This window comes from Oryx dammah, unplaced genomic scaffold (genome assembly GCF_014754425.2).
Source record: "Oryx dammah isolate SB20612 unplaced genomic scaffold, SCBI_Odam_1.1 HiC_scaffold_29, whole genome shotgun sequence".
NCBI classification, from domain to species: Eukaryota; Metazoa; Chordata; class Mammalia; order Artiodactyla; family Bovidae; genus Oryx; species Oryx dammah.
The window spans coordinates 1431673-1446326 of NW_024070213.1; the positions used below are offsets into that span (position 1 = coordinate 1431673).

At 53.2% G+C, this 14654-nt stretch overlaps 1 long non-coding RNA gene across 1 annotated transcript; it reads left to right on the top strand.

Annotated features, from left to right (window-relative positions):
- The first annotated feature begins 2615 nt into the window (after nucleotides 1-2615).
- On the top strand, nucleotides 2616-6187 carry LOC120857821. Its single transcript, XR_005719745.1, has 5 exons — nucleotides 2616-2806; nucleotides 2974-3760; nucleotides 3870-4156; nucleotides 4250-4364; nucleotides 6153-6187. It is a non-coding gene; the product is annotated as an uncharacterized LOC120857821 (long non-coding RNA).
- Nucleotides 6188-14654: the final 8467 nt, after the last annotated feature.

Sequence of the window (14654 nt, forward strand, 5' to 3'; positions counted from 1 at the left end):
TCCACTGCCAACGTTCACGCCACATGGGCTGCGTCTCTGTGTGCTCACTTTTCTACTCTCAAGGGCTTTTGTGTCCTTTGGTGATGTTTTATATATAAATATATTTCCCCTAAAGAGTCTTACAAACTTCTTTTACATCTTTGCACAGGGAACTAACTGATGGAGAAAACTGGAATTTGGACTTAAAAGCTGTCAACAGTTTGAGCCCAAAAAACAAAAAATAAACACGCCCGAGGAATGAGCTCCTTTCTGTCCCCTTGGGTGTGTCGGCCTGTGAGGAAAGCCCAGGATAAAGGGTCAAGCGCTAAGGGATGCTGAAACCCTACTTGGGCTAATACGGTGCCATGGCCACTCCCGCTGGGAGACACCCCCCAGCTCTGGCTGCACAGGACCAGCTCCCGGAGACATCCCCCGAGGCCAGCATCCCATTGTGTGAGGGTGATCCCGGGCGGGGTCTGACTTTTCTCATCACTCGAGCAGCGGGAGATTGACACTGTGACCTCTGGGACCTGTGACAGCCGATCTGAGCGATCCGTCTTCTCACTTTAAGTTTGGGTCGTGGAGATGGTCCTGAGCAGAGGGGTTAGAGTAAGAATCAGGAGACGCTGAGGACTGGCGGCTGGCTGACTGGATACATTCACTCCAGGGACAGACATGCACTGAGCACCTCACCTGTACCTACTTCCTGAACCAGAGGCCACCCTGCCCGCTGGCCTGAAATCCTGGAGCCCAGCGTACAGCCACCTGGGGGGGCAGGTGCAGGCCATCGCCATTGGCAGACAAACGGGTGGTGCGGGGGCTGCGTCCCTGCCTCCTGCTCCCACGTGTCAGGATGGTAGCCACGTAGCCACAGGTGCATTCTGGACCATGGACAGAAGAGCGTAACCCTGCTCGTGCCCGGCCCCTGGGGGCTGCCGCGGTGTTCCCGTGTGTCCCTGACACACTCTTCCACGGGATTTAGCACAAGACAAGGGAGGATTCGTAGAGCACAGCACCGGGGTGCAGCTGGGGATGAGAACCCATCGCAGATACAGGAGCAGGCCCGTGCCCTGCTGAAACACATGGGCAGCGTCCTGGTTAGAGGGGCCGGCGGTGCGCCAACCCTGCTGAGGGCAGGGGGCCTCTGCCACAGGCCAGAGCACCCGCATCCGTCATCTCCCTCCCAGGTCGTGTGTTGCTGGCAAGGCCCCCCAACCCTGAGGCCCCAAGGCAGCATCTCCAAGACCGGAGGGCAGAGCCTGTGCCCAGAGGGAGGCTGTCCTCAGGAGACACCAGGACTGCCAGCCTGATCCATCAGAACCACCCAGCCCTTGGGCGCCACACTATCGGACCCAAGTCAGGGCTTCGAGGTTCTCCCCAGAGCCTGAGGCTCCGCCTTACCGTCTCAGAGGTTCCCTTGCGCTCAGAGTTCCGCCTCCTCCGGGTGCTGCTCACAGATGCCCCTCTCTTCTCCCTGGTGATGTCCGCGGACGCCCCCTCCCTCCTCCCGGTGCTGCCCGTGGACACCCCTCCCTCCTGCCCACAGCAGGGCAGGGCTGATGCCCCAGGGCCTCCCTGGCCAGAGCCTAGTCCAGGTATTGGCTCCAGAACTTCCAGCCAAACTTCCTCCCTCTGCTTCTGGTCTGGAATTTTCCAGAGAAGCTGAGAGGTTTGGGGGCGAGCACGTCTGCACTGTCTCTCCAGGGGTGCCCAGCTCCCACCACCATCAGCAAGCACGCCCAGCAGCCCTCCTGCCTCTAACCTGTCATGTTGTGGACTTTCCCACATGACTGTCTTATTTTGCTAATTAGAAGAACCTGCCTTCCCTGGGTGGCGTTTGGGTGCTCCCCGGGGGATCTCAGATGTGCCGGTCACCCCCAGCTGGGCACGTGGGATCCTTGGCTCCAGGCTAATTCTCATGGGATTAGGAACAAACCTGAAATCCTTGCTGAAATGGCAGGAAGCACGGTCTTTTCATATTTTCCTGTGCTGTCCCCTTTTTATGTTTATGGAGAAAAGAAAGCCTGCATGCTTTGAGCAAATGTTCTTTCTAATATTCCTGTGGAAAGGCAGAAAAACACTTAAATGATTGGCCTCGCTCTTCTCTAATCACAGAAAACTGACTTACTGAGGAAAATGAAATGTGAATTTTCTGAAGAAATATCCCCAGTGTTGACAACCAGCCAGTTTTGTGAGCGCGGGTCACCTGGGGACGAGGAAGGGTTGGCTGAGCCCTCAGCATCGCGTCTCATGAAAGGCTCTGACTTGTTCCAATTAGTCAGCTCAATAAAGGAAGCGATTTTATGCTTTCTCTCAAAAAATATTCCAGATATTTAGTCCGAAGACTGAGACGAGGTGGGCGTGGTGGGCTCCGCGCCAAGATGGCCCGGGTAAAGACGCTTGTAGGATATTAGGGATAAATTACCTGCCTTTCAGCTTTTCTGAGCGACCTGAGAGAAGACCAGTCCCGGCCCAGGGCCCTGTGGGCCCCGGCCCCGCCTCCCACGGCCCCGGCCCCGCCTCCCCAGGGCCCCGGCCCCGCCTCCCACGGCCCCCGGCCCCGCCTCCCACGGCCCCGGCCTCGCCTCTCCTGGGCCCCGGCCCCGCCTCTCCCGGCCCCCGGCCCCGCCTCGCACGGGTGTCTCCTGCTGAAGCGTTGTGGGGGCGGTGGCGAGGCTGTGCCCGGAGTGGGCAGAAACTGGGCTCCTGGCTGGGTCGCACAGGCCTGGATGTGGACCCAGGGCAGGTTCTGAAGTGGCTGAAGAGGAGGCGATCATCTGGGGGCCAGAAGAAGACCTCCTGGACGACGGCTGGAGGGAGCGTTACAGTACAGAGTTCCCGGGGGCCGGAGAGGCACACCCCCCTCCCCCGAGGAGGGCAGTGGGGGGCCTCATGGTGACCAGGACAACAGGGAGGGCCGGGGGTAAAGACGCAGCATCCCCCTCCCCAGCGGCCCTCCCCCCCTCCCCTTCCAGAACTGAGGTGTCTTCTCAGGTCTGGCCGCGTGCAGCTCACAGACAAGACCCTCTGATGGCTTTTCTTCTGATCAGAAGTATTCGCTGTCAAGTCTTAATTTCCATTTTGTGGGGGAGAAGCCCAGTTGTTCAGGAGTCTGTAATGAGATGACTTCCCTGCAGCGCATTTGCGCTTGCAAAAATCTAACGTTCCAGGCCAAAAAGGAGCATTTTGGTGCGGGAGTTGCAGGGCAGGGGGGTGGAGGGTGGAGAATGAATGGGGGGCAGCAGCATCTCCAGATGGGGGGTGGCGTGCTGCGCTGGAGCCCCAGGGGCTTTCTGTGGGGCTGGGGGTGGGATGAGCAGGAAGGCCACCGACCCCAGGGGTGAGCAGGAGGGCCCCGGCGTGGGCCCTGGGCCTGATTCCTGCCCTGGAGTGGGGGTGGGGGCCTAGACCTGCTGGAACAGGCCCTGCCAGGCTCACCACTTGAGCTGCTGCTCTGGGTCTACGTCCTCCTGTGGGTCAGCCACGCAGTTTAGTTTAGAATACACGGGGCGGGGGGCGGGGGGAGTTGGGGGGGGGTGCACAGGCCTGCATACTCACCCACGTGCAAGTGCACGTGCCCACACATGCACACACAAGAGCACACGTGTGTGCATGCATGCATAGTGCTTCATGGAGGGGCCGGTTTTCTGCTTTTGCTCTGCGTTCCTAACTGTGCTCTTCCCTTCACCCTGAGCGCTCCATCCTGCCCAAGGAAGAAGGTGCAGAGGAGCCGGGTCAGCCTGGGCTGCCGTCCCCTCCTCACAGCCAGCAGGGCACCTAGGTGGGTTCTGGAAGAAGCCCGCCAGGGCAGGGGGGCCACTGGGAATTTTGATGGAAGTGGCAGGCGGTGGGGCTCGCACACAGGAGACTCAGATTGTCACCCATCACAGGCACGTGTGGGCCCGGGAGGACTCGGTTCCCACCCGGAGCACCGGGGGTCCCGAGCTTCGGGCTTTGGCCACATCTTCGTGACAAGGCAGCAGTTCCTTCTTTCCCGAGGACGTGGGGACCAGCCTGTGACCTCCACGGTGACAGACGTCACTCTCCTGGTTCAGGACAGCTGCTGACCAAGTGGGGCCAGTGGGGAGAGTCCCGTTTCAAATTTTCACCTGGACTCCCAGACCCTGACTCTGGTGGAGACCCTCCCCTGGTGCCATCAGGACAAACTTGCCCCCAGGTGGAAGTCTCAGAGGGCGAAGGGTGCACATCACCACCGATCAGGACTCTTGGACACACGATTTTGTTGCATGTCATCCCCACCAGCACGCAGGCCTCCACGCCGCAGCCCTGGCCCAGCACGACTCTTCCCTGCCTTTCACCATGGTCTGTGCTCAGCACGCTGAATCTGAGACTGCTTGGTGTGGCGGCTGATTCTGATGATAACTGTAAAAATTTACACACAAATTTTTTATTAAGATAATGTAGATTTTCATGCAGTTTTAAGATAGAGAACCCTTGTACCCTTTGCCCAGTCTCTCTCAATGGTAGCATTCTACAAAACCATAATGTAATATATTGATATCAATATAGGTCACCAAAGCCATCCAGTTTCCCCAGGCTGGCTTTAATTTCTGCATGTGTGTTTAGTTCTATAAGCTTTTTTCACCCAGACAGGTATGTGTTTTCATTACCACCGTCCAGACACTGAATAGTTCTTCACAAAGATCCCTTCCGCTGACTTCTTATAGCTACTACCTCTCCATCTGTTCCTAACCCCTGGCAGGCACCAATCTGTCCTCTGTTTCTGAAATTTTTCCATCTAACGACATTAATGGACTCATACCACAAGAATCCTCTTGGGAGAGAACGTTGTTACTCAGCAGAATTCCCTAGAGATCCATCCATGCTGCTGGGTATCACTGGTTCTTTTTTTTATTCCTAGTGCTTTTCCACAGTCTGGATGAACTACAGTTAGTCTAACCATTAGCTCATTGAAGGGCGTGTTGTTTTATTTTCTGGCTATTACAAATCTGCTATCATACTAATTTTTCTCTAGGATAAATGCTCATGAGTGTAATCGCTAGGTAGTTTGGTAATTGCATACTCAGTTTTTGAAGAAGCTGTAAAATCGGGAGTGCTTTTATTTGTCTGCAGTCACATCAGCATCTGACTTTACCACTTGTTTATTTCCAGTAAGTGCACAGTGGTGTCTCATTGTGGTTTTATTTTGATTTCCCCGAAATCTAATGACATTGAGCATCTTTACATTCTGGGCAAGTTTAGTTGATCAGTTTTTCCTTTTTGGATAGTTCTTTTGGTGTCAAGTTTTAGAACTATTTGCCTAACCATAGAGCCTGAAATTTTTTCCCATTATTTTGATAACAGAGTTATAATTTTACACTTTAGATACAAGTCTAAGATCTATTTTGAGTTAACTTTTGCAAGGTTTGAAGTTTAGATTCATTATTTTTGCCCATGGATGTCCACTTGCTCCAGACTATTTGTTGAAAAGGTGATCCTTTATTTAATTCCTTTTGTATCTTTGTCAAAAATCACTTGAGCATATTTGTGTGGACCTGTTTCTGGACACTTTATTCTGTTTTATTGATCTGTGTGTCTATGCTTTTGCTAAGACCAGGTTCTTTTGTTTACTGTAGCTATACAATAAGTCATAAGGTTGGGTAGAGAGATTCCCCTCACCATATTATTCTTTGCCAAGATTACTTTAACCATCCTAAGATCTGCTTGTTTCCATATAAAGAATTGCTATGACCCTGTATACAAGAAACCCTACTGGAATTTTGTTATGAATTGCATTAAACCTAAAGATCAATTAGTGGAGTGAGGGTAAGAGGAATTGACATCTTTATTATGTTTAGCCCATAGTTTGTCTCTTCATTTATTTCAGTCTTCCTTGAATACCTGCATCTGCACTTAAAGCAATTTTAGCATCCAGACCCTATACATGTCTTGTTCAATATCTGCTGAAATGAGATGTCTAATTATTTTTGGAGTGATTTTAAATGCTATTGTTTTTCATTTCAGTTTCCTCATGCTCTGTTAGTATATAGATTTTCAAGTGATTTTTTTTTATGTTGATCTTGTATTTGAAAACTTTTTTGAACTCATTAGTTCTGGAGACATCTTTGTAGATTTCTTGGGCTTTTCCATTTTTAAGTATTAGCGTCATATGCAGAGATACTTTTATTTCTCCCTTTCCAACCTTCATGCAGGTCAGGAAGCAACAGTTAGAACTGGACATGGAACAACAGACTGCTTCCAAATTGGGAAAGGACCACATCAAGGCTGTATATTGTCACCCTGCTTATTTAACTTATATGCAGAGTACATCATGAGAAATGCTGGGCTGGATGAAGCACAAGCTGGAATCAAGATTACCAGGAGAAATTAAGAACTGCAGATATGCAGATGACACCACCCTCATGGCAGAAAATGAAGAAGAACTAAAAAGCCTCTTGATGAAAGTGAAAGAGGAGAGTGAAACAGTTGGCTTAAAGCTCAACATTCAGAAAACGAAGATCATGGCATTTGGTCCCATCACTCCATGGCAAATAGATGGGGAAACGGTGACAGACTTTATTTTTTGGCCTCCAAAATCACTGAAGATGGTGACTGCAGCCATGAAAATAAAAGATGGTTGCTCCTTGGAAGGAATGCTATGACTAACCTAGCCAGTGTATTAAAAGACAGAGACATTACTGTGCTGACAAATGTCCGTCTAGGCAAAGCTATGGTTTTGCTAGTAGTCGTGTACGGTTGTGAGAGTTGGACCATAAAGAAGGCTGAGCACTGAAGAATTGATGCTTTTGAGCTGTGGTGTTGGAGAAGACTCTTGCGAGTCCCTTGGACTGCAAGGAGATCCAACCAGTCCATCCTAAAGGAAATCAGTCCTGAATCTTCATTGGAAGGACTGATGCTGAAGCTGAAGCTCCAAAACTTTGGCCACCTGATGTAAATAACTGACTCATGTGAAAAGCCCCTGATGCTGGGAAAGACTGAAGGTGGGAGGAGAAGGGGACGACAGAGAATGAGATGTTTCGATGGCATCACCGACTCAATGGACATGAATTTGGGTAAACTGTGGGAGTCGGTGATGGACAGGGAGGCCTGGTGTGCTGCAGTCCATGGGGTTGCAAAGAGTCAGACACGACTGAGCAACCGAACTGAACTGAACTTCCAACCTTTAGGCTTTTTCCTCTTGCCTTATTTTAGTAGCTAACATTTCCAGCACTACATTTATGTTGAATGAAAGTAACAAGAGAGGACATGATGGTCTTGTTCTCAATGTTAAGGGAAACACAATCAGTATTTCACCATTAAATATAACACCAGGGGTAGGCTTTTTGTACACGCTCCTTATCAATAGGTAGTCCCATTCAATTCCTGACTTGCTGAGGGTTTTTCTCATGAATGGGCATTGTACATTGTCAGATGTTTTTTTCTGGATCAGCTGATGTGATCATATGCTTTTTTTCCTCTGGCTTCTTTATATGGTAGATAACATTGATTTCCAGATGTTTCATACATAGAAGAAATCCCACTTGATTGTAGCTTATACATGTTTTTATACTTTATTGAATTCAGCTTGCTAATATTTTGTTGAGTATTTTGCACTTGTTCATGAGAGATGTTGGCCCATTTTTTGTTGTTGTTGCTCTGCCCATGTCTGCTTTTGGTATTAAGGTCTTACTGGCCTTGAAAGACATGTGCCACATGTTCCTTCTATTTTTTTCCAAAATTGTTGCATAAAATTGGTATTAATTCTTCTTTAAGTATTTTGTAGAGTTCTCTAGTGAAACTATTGGAGCCTGGAGATGTCTTTCTCAGGAGCTTTTCAATGACAAATGTAATCATGTTTAAGAACTATAGGACTGTTTAGATTTTCTATTTCACCTTGGCTGAACTTTAACACTTTGCAGCTTCAAGGAGTTAATCTCTTAAGCTGTTGCATGTATGAGAGTAAAGCTTGTAGTCTGCCTTTGTTGTATATCTAAAGGCTACAGAATGTGCAGTGACATCCTCTACTGCACTAGTAATATTGATTCTTTGTTCTTTACACTTGTACTCTTGTGTTTTTTTCAATCTTGATAAAAATTGATCAATTTCGTTGATATCTTTAAGACCCAGGTTTTTGTGTAATTGGTTCTCTCTACTGTTTTCGTATTTTTAATTCCATTGGTTTCTCCCCTTCCTCGTCTCCTGTGGTGGAGACGGTGGACAGGAGGGTGGGGCCTGTGGCTCCATGCCTGGCACTGCCTCTGTGCCCACGGGGCTGCAGATTCCAAACGGTAAATGGTACTAAGTCATTAAAGTAAATGCTCAAGAGCCGAACAAGAAAGCCGTTCTCCACTCCAGACACTTCCGTGGAGGTCCACATGCATCCAACAGTGCTCATCTTTAGTCTTCTGCACCGTAGCAGCCAATCCGAGAGTCAGAGAATCTTCCTGACTGCAAAACCATTGACTAAAACGTTTCTATACAATGCAAATTTCCCAGATTCATCGTCTCCGGTGCCCATGACTTAGAATGCATTAGGCTCCTGTTATCGATTTTAATGGGCTTCCTAGCCAAAATTTGGATCAACGTCACTGGGCTTTTAAAAATTTCATTACTAGACTCACTGAAGACACAATATCCCATGAAGAAAGCATGCTCCTTTCGTGGGAAGCAGGAGCGACGGTGCTGGCGGCCAGCTGGGGGTCTTGTTCTCCGTCTTGGTGTTTTTGTGTCTCCTCGGCCCTGGTGATATGGCTGCCCCCTATTTCCCACACCCGCCTCTACAGGTTTCAACCTCTTTTCTGTGCTTCCATACACTAAATGAATCCGCTGACGTGGCTCAGACACTGAAGAATCTGCCTGCAGTGTCGGTGACCCGGGTTCGATCCCTGGGTCGGGAAGATTCCCCCGGAGAAGGAAGTGGCCGCCTACCCCAGTACTCTTGCCTAGGTCATCCCCTGGACAGAGGAGCCTGGCGGGCTACAGTCCATGAGGTTGCAAAGAGCTGGACGCTACTGAAGCGACCCAGCACACACGTGTCAGATGGCCTGTCTGGACCGTGACCGAGGGCGGCATCGCGGCCTCGTCGTGGGCAGGGGGGTTCGCTTCACACAGCCTCATGCTGGCAAAGCCTGTGTGCTGGGTTTTCACTGCAAAGACCAGAAACCAGCTGAGAACCCTAATCTGTTTCAAGTGTTGGGAGAATCAGCCAGGATCAGTCGCCCTGCCTGGCAGCTAAGAGGAGAGGCCCGTTCCGGATGCCCCTGGGCCCTGGGATCTTTCCCTGGAAATGAATCCCGCACTCAGACCCCTGCCCCCAGCAGCAGCAGAGGTGGGAGGAGCCTCTTTCTCTTTGGATGTCAAACGTCACCAGTAACTCAGCGGGTGGAAACGTCTGGGTCACGTGGCTGCTGTCTGTGGCTGGCGGCACACATCAACTTCGGACCAGCGATGTTTTCAGCACCAAATGGTGAATACCCATACTTGCTGTGTGCTTGCCCCTTGGGATCCAAAGTGGCTTTGACCAGCTGACCAGCTCCCCAGACAGCTTTTCTGTGCAGGAGACAAAGACGTGAAAAGGCACAGAATGGAGAGAATCAATCTGTCACCTTACAGCAAGTGTCATAAAAAATAACAGAACTGTGAGGTCTGACATGGAGGTGATGGTGGGAAACCCTGGGGACTGGCAGGGGTGGGCCAAGATGCAGGCTCCATCCAAGGAAGAGTGAAGGGCCACTGGTCCGGCCCATGGAGACTCTCCCGGCTCTCAGGCTGGCCTCTGAGTAGGGGACTAGTTTGCCCCTGACGTCTCGTTCTTTCTGGCAGAGGGTCTGAGGTGTGATCCAGGCGTTATCCTACTGGACAGACGTCCCTGATGCGGAAGCAAACCCAGCAGATGCTCCCCAAGTGCCTCAGCTGTGTCTGCTCTGCCGGGCTGCAGGTTCTCCGAAGGCCCCGCAGGACCCCCGAAGGACAGAGACGTGTCCGTGGTGGGGGCATGGCGAGCTCAGAGGCGGGGCTGTGCGCCGGGACTTGGGAAGGAGACGCGCACGTTCACGGGGAACGTCTGACGTCATCAGCGCCAGCGTGATCGCTGAGCAGGGTCTGCAGGGTGTCTGGGTCCAGGCTGGTTACAGGTCCATGGACAGCGAGGTCCACTCAGGATGGGAGCACGAAGGAGAACGAGCCTGCTGAGGATTCGGGAAGATGCTGAGCTCGTCCCCAGGGTGTGGCTCCCATTCCTCGGCATCTGCGATGGGGTTCGGGTGTGGAACCAACCACCTCGAGAGGAGACCCAGCAACATCTGATGGAGACGCAGCCTTGACCGGGGCCCAGCCGGAAAGGTGGGTCCCCAACCATCTAAGCCTCAGGACCCTCCTGATGAAGTCAGACAACAGATCTTCCCAGATGGACACAATACAAACTGTTAGGGAAACAATAAAAAAAAAAAAAAAAAAAAAAACCAAAACCACACTGGTCTCCAGAAGGAGGGCTTTCCACCCAAAGACCCTCTGTGGACAAGATGCGAGTGGCCAGGTGCAGACCCACTTTCCCACCCGCCCCTTGCAGTGGTCCCACCTGTAGGAGGGGGGTCACTGGGATCCAGATCCGTGTGCCCGGGTGTGTGTGTGTGTGTTGGCCGTCCTGCAGATGTCTGGTCTCACGGCACTGGTACAGGGACCATCATCCCTGTTCATCCGCAGAGCCTAGCACACTTACATGCGTCACACCTATCCCCCATCCTGGTGCCCAGGGAGTCTTGTCCCCTTTCCACCCTGCGCCCAGAGCCCATAGGCACGGGAGGTGAGAGGGAGGGCCGGTGTGCAGGGGGCACACCAGGTCAAGAGGGCGCCATGAGGGAGTGAGGCGCTTGGGCAGGTGAGAGCACCCCGTGGTTGGGGCCATGCAGCCGCCCCGCCGAGGTCTGCAGGGAGACCAGGAGCCTCAGCCGCGGGTTTCCTTCTGAAGCATCCATGAATGGCTCAGCACCTCTGCAGGGTCACCTAGGGTGAGACCCAGCCAAGTGACCACGGGCTGACCAGCACGGCCCTGCGTGTGCCCAACACTAACTCCCCCACACGTCCTGCCGGTGGGCGCTGTCAGAGGGCACGGCCGGGCAGACTGCCACGATGGCCCTGCCCTCCCTGCCCTCGAGTCCCAGGGCCGGCGATGGAGCCTTTGCCTGGAAATGTCCGCCCAGATGTTTGCACACGCCGCCCACAAATGTGTCTCAGGATGCTTTCCCAGCCACGGATAGAGGGGAAGGCTGCCTGGCTTGGTTCGTTATGTAAATGTTAGCATCACACAAGCCGTGGACTTTGTTCCAAACTTCAACAGCTGAGCACAAGAAAGTCCCGGAAACGTGGGCATCCTTCACAGACCTGTGAGCTCACGAGGGCGGCTTCTTTTCTAAGCGGGTAATGTTCCTCCTACAGAGACCGAGTGTTTTCACGAGCAGTGTTTATAGGGTTTTTCCTCAGAGCTTTGCCCACACAAAATTGTTTCAAATGGTCTCGGGGGACCCACCTGGTGCCTGGAGCCCTCCCAAGGCTGCAAGATTAATTGGGAACATCATTGACACTGCATCTCCAGTGTTGCAATTGTCAGAAACCTCAGCCCAAGAAAAGAAAGACACTGGGCTGCAGAGGTGGTGAGGAGGTCCTGGGGTTTGCGGATTGTGACCTGAGAAATGCCAGCCCCCACCCGGCCAGCCTGAAGTCAGACGGGTGGGGGCGAAGGATGCCAAAATTCACTCTCGTTATCTGTAGGGAGACTCCCGGGCAGGTCTCGGGTCATTGAGATCATCAGGGAGACGGAACCTCAGCTGCCCCGAGGCACTTTGTTGTTGATTTGCGTGTAGATCTTCTTTTTCCATCTCTCCAGGAAGGAGAGAACAGACTTCGTGAGTCCAAATGTTCTCTTTCTCTTGGAAGCCAGGCTAGGTTCCAATCTGGGGAGGTGAGGACAGGGCCTCAGCACAAAGTCCAGGGCTGTGTCCACCCAGGCCGGTTGGGGAGGGGTGGGGGGCTGGGCCTCACAGGGTTTGATGGAAGGAAGGACAGTCCTGCTGCATGTTTTGGGGTCAACCGTCTGAGTCATGTCTGCATAGACGGAAAGAGATCTACCCCGTGTGGACCCCAGAGGGGCTCCTGGCCACCATGTCACTTCTGCGTAGCTCCAGGACAGGCCAGAGGTGACCTTGTTTCGGAAGCTGATGACTTACTGAGGTCCCCTTAGGGGACAAGGTGGCAGAGGGGGTTGGAACTGTGTTTTCTTAGCACACAGCCTGGGCACTCTGCTCTGGCCAGCTGCTGCCTAGTTTTAGTTGGCGAAGGTTAAGCTGAGCCTCCCTGAAGGTGCCCTGGGCATCGGGGTTGCCCCTCTGGTTAGACAATCACTTAGATGCAGACAAGGGAAAATCCAGAAGCTCTGGGCTTGCTCCTAAAGTGATGCCTTTTAACCGAGACAGGTTCACCAGCACCCCAGGAAATCCTGGTTTCTCCTCACTCTGGGGACCCTTGCAGCCCCAGGGAACCCCTCCCTTCTTCAAGAACTTCTTATTTGCAGAGGTTCAGGCCCAATCGGAAATATCTAATTCAAACTGCAGCTTCCCATCTGACACAGTCGGTTTTATCCAAAATGATCTCTGATCATAGTCAGCCAACACCCTTTTTGGCAACTCACGGGCTTCAGGAATCTTGTGGGCGCTGGGAGATTCTGAAAATGAGCCGAGGGAAGCAGAAAAGGTGGAGCTGTTGCCTGGGTGCTGCTCGTGGGGGGTTGGGAGTCTGGCTGTTCCAGCACCGCCCCCACCTCCGAGTCTGGAGGACGGGCTTTCAGTCCCTGGGCTTCAGGTTCTCATCTGTGAAACGTGGGAATCATGTGCTTTCCTTCTGGGATTCTCGTGTGATTACACAAGGCTGTGGACACGGAGGGCGTGTCCACCGTGCTGACGCTGCTGTGTCCTCACAGGCTCCCCCCGTTAGGCTGTTCTGAGCTAGAAATGCTGCTCTGAGGCGTGGGCCGGGTGTGGGGAGAGAAGGAAGGAGTCTGGGCTGTGGTTTGTCCACAAGTAGAGTCTACAAGGGCTGCCCTGGTGGCGCAGCTGGAAAAGAATCTGCTTGCAATGCAGAAGACCCTGGTTCGATCCCCGGGTTGGGAAGATCTCCTGCAGAAGGGATAGGCTACTCACTCCGGGATTCTTGGGCATCCCTGGTGGCTCAGATGGTAAAGAATCCACCTGCATCACGGGAGACCAGGGTTCGATCCCTGGGTTGGGCATACCCACTCCAGTATTCTTCTCTGGAGAATTCCATGGACAGAGAAGCCTGCCAGGCTACAGTCCATGGGTCACAAAGAACTGGACATGATTGAGCAACTCATTTTCGAGTCTACAAGCTCCCTGTGCCTGTCACCAGACACAAGGCCCTGAAGTGGGGCTGTGTGTCAGTCCTTCCCGAATCCGTATGTTGAAAGCCTCCCTTCCAGGGTGATGGCCTTGGGGAGGCGTAGGGGAGGTGACTGGGTCATGAGACTGGGGTCCCATGAAGGGGGCAGGGTCCTTCTAAGAAGCTCCATGGAACTCATCCGCTCTCCTGCCCCTTGAAGATGGAAGAAGGCAGGTCTGCACCTGGAAGAGGGTCTTCACCAAAACCGGCCACACTGGACCCTCATCTCAGCCTTCCAGCCTCCAGACACTCTGAGCCGCCTGCCCCACCCCGGCCAGCGGTATTTGGTTCCAGCACCTAGGCTGGGACAGCTGGGGGTGGATGCACCATCATCGGTTACGCCACCTCACGGATGACCTCGTCCATCCATGGAGGGAGGCAGAGGCAGAGTCAGTGCCCATCCTTTGCTGCTGGGGCTGTGAGTGTCCTGCCACGTGGGCACTGACTCCCCTCCCCATGCTGGGCAACCCAGCTCCACAGACCCCTCTCCTGAGGCTCCTCAGTGGTCAGGGGCAGGATGTGGGGAGGGCAAAGCCTGGGCAGAAGGAACAGCAGGCCAGAGACTCTGTCCCTGAGGCTGGCTCTGGGAGCGGCTGTTGGCCGGGAGCACGGTGTAGCGAGTCCCCCAGGAACCAGGACTGGGAAGCTTCGCGGCACCTGCAGCGTCGGAGCTTTGCTGTGCCTGCGTTCCTAGGCATGTCTGGAACCCAGCAGTTTCTTTCTGGATGTGGTACCTGATATTTTATCCAATCAGCTGCTCGAGGCTTTCCTCTCTGGGTCTAGGTTCCGTCTGCACCCCTGGAGATGCTTCTGACCCACAGCAGGGGCAGGGTCTTGGTGCGAGGCAGGGCGTCAGGAGGAGGAGGCTGTCACACGCCGTTTGTTGGCGGCCCCAATCAAAGCGGCTCTCTTCTGCAGGGGCGGCTCCTCTCTGCCTCCTCCCACATCCAGGCCTCCAGGATCCCCTGGCTTGTGGCCGCGGCCCTCAGTCTCTGCCTCTGTCCTCACACGGCCACCCACCCCCTCGTCTCTCCTGCCGCATCAAGAGGCGCGTTGGATTTCCAGCTCACCTGGATCGCCCAGCATGGTCTCATCTCAAGACCCTCGAGGGGTTGCATCTGCAAACACCCGCTTCGGACTCCCTCCCATCGCGGCTTCCGGTGCGCTTGCGCTTTCAGGGAGCGCTGCTCCTCCCACCACGGCGCCTCTTTCTATTTTCCTGCGAACATCCAGGTGACAGGTGCTGGCGTGGGCAGCCAGCTCCGAGC